Here is a 10,050-nt window from a genome sequence, read left to right as displayed (position 1 = left end):
ATTCCTCAGCACCACATAAGCAAAAAGAAAAAGGTCGGAAGTGGTGCTGTGGCTCAAGTGGTAGAGTGCTAGCCTTGAGCTGAAGAGCTGAGGGACAGGGCCCAGGCCCAGAGTTCAGGCCCCACAACTTGACCCCCCCCCCAAAAAAAAGAAACTTGGATGGTTGATAAGCCTCTGTACTACCTCTGTATTTTGTCATTTGGACTGAAATGACAGCCCCTTGTTAGAGAACATGGCTAGCTGTTGTGGGTGACACGGCCACCCATAACCTTAAAATAAGCTTAAAATCAGTAAACTAAGCTTAAAATCAAGTCCACAGTTCGGTGGCTTTTCTTCTCTCTCCTGTCAGGTCCTTTTTCTTCCCCATAGCTCCGAGTTATGCAATTTCTACCTGTTTTTCAAGGTTTAGTTCATACAGTACCTTCTCTGACCCAATAGCCTCAATCTATAAAGGTGCTTTTCTTTCTTGGGGGAAAAATAGCATTGTTTTAAAATCTTTCCTTTTTCTGCTTCATATTACAGTCATTTATGTATCTCTCTCATCACCGAAAAGGAGATGATTGTTCTGACCTGTTCCTTTACATAAAGAAAACAATATGCTTCAGGGTATGGATTATAATTCTTTTATTTCCAAATCTATCTATCTATCTATCTATACCTGTGATTGGGGCAATCTGACTACACAGGAAGGAAATCTCATGTTTCAGAGCAATGTAGTGTTCTTTCTAGGCACACTGCATGCTGGGGACTATCGTTGCAATTTGTGTGGTCTAATGAGTGGTCTCAGATTAGACACCAAGAAATGGGAATAGGCAGGAAACCCAGCCATAAGGAAACCAGGGCGACTTTAAGTCCCTGGGGTAAGGAGGAAAAGAGTTTCACCCCAGGCGAAGGACCAGTAGCAGAAGGCTTAATTGTTACCATGTCACTGTGAGAACTACTGGAGCCGCTGTCTGGCCTAATGGAAACCTGATGCCCTCCGCTTCCTGAAACCCACTAGGCAGACTTCAAACACTGCGCCCCTTCTGCAGGAGCGCGCAGGCTGGAACCCCTCTCACAGGTTTATTTCCTCTCTGACAAAGGAGGTGTCTCCCACCTCCAACCCCATGCATTAATTCAGGCTGCACTGGGACCTGCCGGAATGCTGGCATCAGCCCCCTCTTATTTTCCCCACTTACCACTTAATGCTAACTTTCCCGCAAGCCCCATGAAAATCTCCTCGAATTATCTCTACAGACAACCTCTGGCTCCGAGCTTGCAGATCTAAGAGTGAAAGAGAGTTCAGTCATTTGCCCACAATTTGCACTTGGCCATCTGGGAGTGTGCATCTACACGATCTTGCTGTGAAACGCGAGCGGAGAATCATTCTTTGACAGGAATGGGACATGCCCGGGACCAAACTCTTGAGCGTCTGTGTTTCCTCTTTCTAACTGCACCATTCACTTCCATTTTATCACCATTTCTGACAAGAATGTACCAAAAGTAGCAAGGCAAAGAATTCCTCCCCTTAACGTGACTGGAAAAGTGACTATATACCCCGGTGTGTGGTTGTGGTCAGTCCACAGCTCTCAAAGCAGACAATCAGGACCCCCTGGGGTCTCCTCTCGGGGAGGAGGAGTGCTTGGAATTTAAAACTTCCTTTCTCTTACACCAACTCCCAGAGGCTATCCAACCTCGGTGTTTTTCCTTTGCTGAGATTTCTAAGGCTTCCCCCTCCCCCCCCCTTTTTTCAAATTTTACAATCCTTATCACATGTAAACTCCCCAGTGGGGTGAAAAGGTAGGTGTTTAAGATAGACAGCAACAGCTGGGGTAAACTGCCTCTTAAAAGGCTGTCTTAATGAAATGCATCTCTTTATATTTGGGGCATTTGTAAGCAGAATGGGAATGAAACTTGAGAAGATTCTGTGATAACCAGACTATATCCTGTCAAGAGCATTTCTCCAATAACACAGAGATGAGCTTCCAGATAGCCGGCTTCCGCCCCAGTGCTGCCTCTCACCATAAATCTTCATTCTTACTCAGGTTTTCAGTAGATTTTTGAGGGCAGTGCTCATTTCCCTAGAGAGACATCCCTAAGGAAAGATCTGGAATTCCTCTGGTTAAAAACAGCCCTCATTCTGCTTAGTCAACAGGCAAACCATCAGCATCAGTATCCTGCTGAGAACATTTACATTGTTCTAAAGTCTGTTTGCAGGTGGTCAGGCAAAGATACAGTCCTAATCTGGACTTTCTGAAAGGGAAAAGAAAATAAGCCTCCAAAGAAGGAAAAAAAAAGCAAACAATAGAAGAAAGAAGAAGAAGAAAGCCTGAACTCCTATTTTTTTCAAATAAGTACCTTTTGTGATATATTCTGCCTCGGTTTACAGTCTCAAGAAATTTCAGTAACTTGATAGTTGAAAAAAATCTCTTTCTGCCCAAAGTTACCTCTTATGGCTCACTAAAAGGAGTCACCCATTTCCTAATGTCTAATAAGTTACTGGTAATCATCCCCCAATATGCACTTAGTAAATAATATTGGATATGTAAAATTAGCTGTGATAAACACACAACAATACATTTCCTATTTTTGTTTATTCATGAAGTAGATGGGGAAGACAAGGTTTAGATTCAGAACTTGCGGGTGGGGGGGGAGGGGGCGAGGGATGTGTGTCGGAGAGAACCTAGAAAAATAATGCTTAATTCATAACGAAACTGTTGTGCATCTTAATTGGTGATTGGGCTCCTGAAAAATTTTATTCTTGTAGGAAGGCTTTGGGAGTTGCATTGATTTAAATGCTCAAAATATATACTCAGCCAGGTGCCAGTAGCTCACATGTATAATCAATCCTACCTACTCAGGAAGCTGAGATCTGAGACTCATTTCTCTAATTAATCACAAAAAAAGCCAGCTATAACTTTTCAATTTTACCTTGTGGCTCAAGTGGTAGAGCTCCAGCCTTGAGCACAAAGGCTCAGGAAAGCACCCAGGCCCTGAATTCAAGGTCCAGGACTGGCAAATACCTCTTCTTTGAGCTATAAGGAAGAAACCCAGAAAAACAAAGGTCTTTCCAAGTTCATAATATATGGATACTTAAATCTAGGACACTCTGAGTAGGAGACAATTTGTGTCGTCCTCTGGCTTTCCTTTGGCTTCCTGAAGGGGATCAGGCTTTGGGAGCCAGCGTAGGTGGGACAGCTGGAGATGCTTCCAGCCTTCCCATGCCCCAGCTTACTAGTGTCTATGGACAGAACCCACAAAGCCTTTCCTGCATTGCTGACAAACAGCAACTTCTCCATTTCCACCATGCTCTTTTCTTCTTGCAAAAGAAAGAGCAAATGTTTAGGATGCTGAAATATATAGGAAGTCATCAATACATTCATGTCACTGGACAAATCCTATTGCTAGACCCGGTGACCTAATTGTATTATCTACCTAAATTTCAGAGAGCCCCAAAGATCAACACAATCAATTTTGGTGATCCATATAAGATATAGGTTTATGAAAAACATAGACACTTAGGACTCTCCTTTTGGTTTATTTTAACTGGAAGAGGAGGATGATTAAACAGCCTTTGAGTTGGAGAATGCACATATTAGATAAAGCAAATATAGTCTTTTGGTTAGTAAGGTTGGAAGAAGTTAGTTGTGAATTTGCTTTAAAGATCTTACAGCATGTGACAGTGGACTATTTTGTAAATTGTATTGTTTGTGTTCATTTATATCTCAAAAGAAAAAAAGTGGAGTGGTCCTAGGGCTTGAATTCATGGCCTGGAAATTGTTTCTGAGTTTTTTTGTTCAAGGCTAACAATCTAGATTCCACTTGAGCCACAGATCTACTTTCAATTATTTGGTGGTGAAGAGTCTCACGCACTTTCCTGCCCCAGCTGGCTTCAAACTAAGATCCTCAGATCTCAGCCTCCTGAGTAGCTAGGATTATAGGAATAAGCCACCCGCAGATACCCAGCCTCTATGTAGTTCTAAGAGTATTCTCAAGCCTGGAAAATCGCAGTTCCCCTTGGCAGTGTGTGCCTCAGCATGAGTCTCAACAGAAATTATTTTTTTAAGCTACAATTCTGGTTTCTGATTACAGTTCTTAAAATGTTCATTCTTTTGATCTGTGGTTCACCAAAGTATTACATTTTGATTAACTGTATGCATTCCCAACCAAGAAGAAAAAGAAATACTAATTTCCTAATACTAAATGCCCAGACAAACACACACACACACAGAGGAAGAGGGGAGGGAGAGATTATATTTGGGTATGTTGCAGATCAGAGTGCCAAAATGGAAACTAAAATGATCAAAATACTCAAATTCACTGTGCTCTCAGAGAAAGGTATATATTAGGTTTATCAATATAGAAATTTTAGTCTCCAAAAACTTTTTATTTCTCCTATCTGAATAGAAATAATTAAATCTAAGAAAAACAGTCTGTATACATACATACATACATACATACATACATACAGTCATTGGGTTTGAACTCAGGGTCTGGGCATTGTCTCTGAGCGTTTTTGCGCAGGGCTAGCTCTCTACCACTTTGAGCCACAGCTCCACTTCTAGTTGTTTGGTGGTTAACTGGAGACAGAGTCTCATTTGTTGGTTAACTGGAGATAGAGTCTCATGGACTTTCCTGCCCAGGCTGTCTTTGATCCTCAGATCTCAGCCTCCTGAGTAGCTAGGTGTGAGCCATCAGTGCTATATTTTCTTTTCTTTCTTTCTTTCTCTATTGTGGGGGTGTGGGGGGTGATATTAAAGTTTTATTTAGGGACCTGGGAGTTGTTCTTGCGGGGTTTTTTGCTCAAGCTAGGACTCCCACTTGAGCCACAAGCTCCACTACTGGCCATTTACTGGTTAATTGAAAGTAAGAGTCTTACTGGAATTCTTGCTTGGGCTGCTTCAAACTGTGATCCTCAGATCTCACTCTTCTGAGTAGCTAAGATTACAGGCAGGAGCCACCAGCCCTTGGCTCTCTTATCTTTCTTCTTCCTCAAAATATGAGCCTACTTTTTTGGGCATGGTGAGCCATTATCATTTCTCAATGCCTGATGTCAGGGGGATCTGTTTCCATTCTGAGAAGTAAGGCATTCTAATTGCTGTCCTAAGAACAGTTTCATTCTTTTACTTGTTAATTGTCTAGTAATTATTTATTGACCTAGTGCAGATATTCTACAGATTAAAGAGGTAAAAATGGTGAAAAATTGAATCTGTTCTCTACCTCCAGGAAAGTTTTGACTAGCTTGTGATAATTTGCATGTATGTAACTGACAAATATATTTTGAAAATATTGGTAAGAATTGGACCTTTTGAGTTAGGAGTCTGGTAGCCTACCTATAATCCTAGTTATTCAGGAGGTTGAAATCTAAGGATAGGGATTCACAACCAGACTAGGCAGACAAATCTACAAGACAGTTATCTCCAATTAACTGCAAAAGTCTGGGAGTGTGAAATTTATCAAGATGCATTGTATTAATAAACTTTTATTACATGGTAACTCTTTTGTACAACTACTTACAAATTTAAAAAGAAGAAAAGTTAGGTGGGGGAGGGAAATAACTTCAAATGGAGGTGTGGCTCAAGTGGTAGTGCTCTCTCTAACTAGGATCAGATGGGCTGGGGATGGGCTGACGATGCAGTCTTCAAGGCTCATTCTCTCTACCGGTGGGCAGAGAAGTAATCTCAACCAAGCCTTAACATCTTTCATGTGACTAATTGTTCATTTGAATAATGGGAGCAATCAGTACTGAGGAAAGGAAGGGGAGCCTTAGATGAGGATAAACATGTGCAGATAACGTGTGTCACATCAAGCAGCTTCTCGTTCCCATTGTGCCTCAAACTCCTGTTCAATTGCTTCTTCCCCGTAATGTCTGGGGTTCCCTCTCAAAGTGCTTCTTCTTCCCATAATGCCCTGTGTGTCCATTTAGCCAATGCAAAGAACTGGGGTGGCAAGTATATAAGCCATCAAGCAATCAGTGCAAACAAGGGAGAAGATACAGAGGAACCCTGTTTTATAAAACCTGCTCTTGGGGCTGGGAAGGTGGCTCAGTGGTAGAGGGCTCGCTTCGCATGCATGAGGCCCTGGGTTCGATTCCTCAGCACCACATAAACAGAAAAAGTTGGAAGTGGCGCTATGGCTCAAGTGATAGAGTGCTAGCCTTGAGCTGAAGAGCCGAGGGACAGCGCCCAGACCCAGAGCTCAGGCCCCATGACCAACAAAAACAAAAACAAAAAAAAAACCCTGCCTTCTCCACTGGACTCTTTGGAGCCCCTCTCTGCAGGGAGACGCTCACTACTTTGCTTTTAAGGCTTTCCTTTCACTTCCAAATAAACTTAGTGTTCATCTCAAACATTTCCCTGCCTTTTAATTCTTTAATAGGTGGAGAAAACAAATCTATTCTCCTAGAGAGCACCTGTACCTATCTCATCCAGGGGTCCTACAATTACTTGAGAAAAACTATGTAAAACTCTGCTCATGTGACTCCTGCATCAACAGTACCTACTATTTAATGGAAATAACTATTACTATTCCTAACGCTCTACTATGGGAAATTAGCTTACCCATCAAAATTGGATTTTTCTAAAGGCAAAATACACCTACAGGAAGAAAGTGGGCATAAACTCCAGAAAGAACTATTGGATTCTGGCATCATTATGTTTCCAAAATGCATATGACAGCACCTCTCCCTTGCCACCTTTCCTACCAGACAAGTAGGATCCCTGCCAACACCAGCAGACTTGTCTATGGAATGGCTTCAAATTTTGTTGTGCATTTACCTAACTTCATTATTCAATAGGTTCATCAAATCTGAACTAGATTATAAGCTCTTTAAGGTCTTCTTTTCTATTTTCACTCTTCACTAGTAATGTCTCCTCCTATCACTAGCCTGAAAGTACAGATTCTAGAGCCATGGTGGCCACTGATGCAGCCATTTGGGGAGGAGCCATACCCCATGCCCAGGGTAACTGTGTGGTAGGGGCTGTGGGTATGTCCTGCCTGCTTTTGTTTGTCCCCTCCTGGTTACTGTTTGCATGGAGTCGTGTGAGTCACAGCCAGGCTCTGTGGTGGGACAGACCAGAGCAGACAGGGCACTTTTTACTTTGTAGATCCTATGATTGAGGGGAGCCAATGGCCCCCTTTGGAAAAGTGTTCATATAAAGCTGTGGTTCTAAAATCTGGGGGGAGTCTTGGACTCTGGAAAATCTCTTTTCTTGGGGGACAGAGAAATACATATAGCTTTTTAATACATTTCCAATGACTCAGAATTTCTGCAATCTTCCCAAACACCCTTTTGGTTGTCCACTTCTTCTAGAGGATTTGGAAACCACACCTGAGTACTTGTCAAGATGCTAATTGTCTCTTTTGTGAGTCAGGAGCTTCCAACAAAGTGGCAGGTACTGTAGATCCAAACATTGGGCCAGATCTCCACACACAGTGTACTGGCTCTGATCTAGGTGTCACCCTTTCACAGATAAGTGATTATTCATCTTGCTGGGGACATCCTGGCAGGTTTCCCTCAGATCTAGATATAGTAGCTATACAGTAAACACACACACACACGTTTAATGCAGAAAGCTTTATCTTTCGTGGGCTGTGGTCTGGGGTCTCTTTTTTATCAGCAGCCACAGGCTCAAAATTGATGTGCAAACCAGGTTTGGAAGCGTGGCAGCCTGGGGAGTCATTCTCTGCCTGCTTCGGGGGAAGCTGGTGTAGGAATTTTTATGCCTCCAGCCTCTTGTTAAATAACGGGAAAGGAGAAAAAGAATCATTTGAAGGCTTCCAATTGAGATGGCGTGGACAGAATGCCAGGGCCCGGCTGCCCTGGAGAAAGGCATTCTGGTGCCAGGGTTAGGGAACAAATGTTGTATTCCCACTCCTCCTTGAAGGACTCTCCCCACCCCTGCTGAGGGGGTGGATTCCAAGCCGCTGACTTCTTGCCCCTCTGTAATAGGACTAACGGGGTTCCCAGTTTAATTCTCAAACTTTCCTCTCCACGTTTCCACCCTTTCAATGCTTCTCCTGGAAAGAGCTGGGATTGTGGGTCACTGGGAAAGGTGGCAGGTTATTAAGTAGAGAAAGAAGTTGGGAGGAACAGAGTCCACCGTCGTGGTAATGAAGACTCACATTGCATGTTAATGAAATGCTGTTAGACACCAAGCCCTAAAGGTACTGGACAAAGCCTGAAGTTGGCCTCTGGCAGCTGTCTTTCAAGGTTTCCAAGCCTTTTCCATTTGTCCACAGACATGCTTTTGCTCCTGAAAGATACATGCAGGTTCACTCCCAAACTAGGGTGTGTATTGAATGCTGCCCGCCTCATCTTTTCCTTACAGTCCAAAGCCTTTTAGTCTGACGCCCTCATCCCCCCCCTCGAGTTGGGGAAGGCTGGCCAGCACGTTGGAGAGAGGTATAGACAGTAATTAAGTTAGCTGTTAGCTGCTGCGAGCTGACTTGGGGATTTCATCGCAGCTGCCTGCCTCTGTCTCCCCAGCCGCCCTCCCACATCTTCCTAGGAGACCGGCTGTGTGGAGGAGGAGCTGTTTCCCACAGCTCTGATCTAATTCAGCTGAAATTCAATCTCCGTGTGACCCACCTCCGCCAGCGCTCTCCCACCCGCCGCCAGCCTCTCCGAGGGCTGTGTGTGCTGCCCATTTACACTGTCAATCCGGCACCCTCCCTTCCAGCAGCTTGGGGGATAGGTTTACCGTGTCAGCGGGCCGGCTTTGGGGGCCTGCCTGCTGCCCGGACACTCACCCTTCATCCCCACTGCTCCAAGTGGGGACACTCAGCCTCGTTGAATGGGGCTTGGGAGTTGCCAGCTGAGGCTGAGAACCCAAAACAGATGTAAAAAACATCAGGCTGCATTTTTCCACGGATCCTCCATACCCGGAAAGATTTATGACCCTTTTAACCTTCTTTTAACATAGGTTGAACTGGCTTGTTTTATAGCAAGGAAACAAGCCTAGCAGTCATACAGAAAATTACCAGAGATCCAAGGGCTGCCCTGGGGTCTGTGCACCCTTGTACACCCCCTCCCCATCTTTGTCTTCTTTCCTTAAACTTGATCTTTTAGCCTCTGTAATGCGGATTGGGGGCTGGGGAGGGGGGGAGGATTCCATTACACACTATGTAGAACTCTCCATCCCCCCAGCCCACAGTTGCCAATGGTTTTGGTTCTTCTTGGTGTTCTCAATTATGTCAAGTGTGTTTGTTTGTTTGTTTGTTGCCAGTACTGGGGCTTGAACTCAGGACCTGGGTGCTGTCCCTTAGCTTTTTCTGCTCAAGGCTAGTGCTCTACCATTGGAGCTACAGCTTCATTTTCAGCTTTTTGAAGGTTAATTGGAAATAAGAGTCTCACAGACTTTCCTGCCCCAGCTGGTTTCAAACTGTGATCCTCAGAATTGATCGGCCTTCTGTGTAGCTAGGATTACAGGCATGAGCCCCTGGCACCCAGCTTCAGCAAATATGTTAAAGAAAGACTAGGGGCAGGGGCGGCAGGAGCTAGCACTGCCCCGTGGTGCAGAGGCCCTAGCATTTTGTTGCTCTAATTGTTACCTAATCACCTTTTGCTGGATCAGGCACACTTTCTTTTGACAAAGAAAGCTTTGAACTTTCTTTTGCACTTCCTGCAAGAGGAGAATTTCTACCTAGGGGCAGGGAGGCACAGGAAGGGAGAAGTTTGTGGGCACCTTTTACAAGCCCTATGAAGCTAAAGGGAAGGGGTTTACAAAGGCATCATAATTAGCAATGATGTGTCAAGGCAGGCAGACACCTCTTGAACCTGACTCTGCTCCTCTCCCTTCAGCCTGGCTGCAGTCCTGGGCACCTAAGACACTTTGTAGAGCAAAGAATCCTAATCATCCTTCAGGGTTTCATGTTTTACTTCACCCAGTGGGAAAGAGACAGCCAAAGTCACACCTTCATTTTTGCTACTTTAAAACTAGCAACATAACGGGCTGGAGGCCTGGCTCAAGTGGATGAGCGCTTAGGAAGTAGGAGCCCCTGAATTCAATCCTCAGTACTGAAACAACACAACAACAACAACAAAATGTAGTCTTTAGTGGAGCATCAGTG

This window comes from Dipodomys ordii, unplaced genomic scaffold, assembly GCF_000151885.1.
Source record: "Dipodomys ordii isolate 6190 unplaced genomic scaffold, Dord_2.0 Scaffold17, whole genome shotgun sequence".
Classification (NCBI taxonomy): domain Eukaryota; kingdom Metazoa; phylum Chordata; class Mammalia; order Rodentia; family Heteromyidae; genus Dipodomys; species Dipodomys ordii.
Note: the sequence above shows the minus strand (reverse complement) of the source record.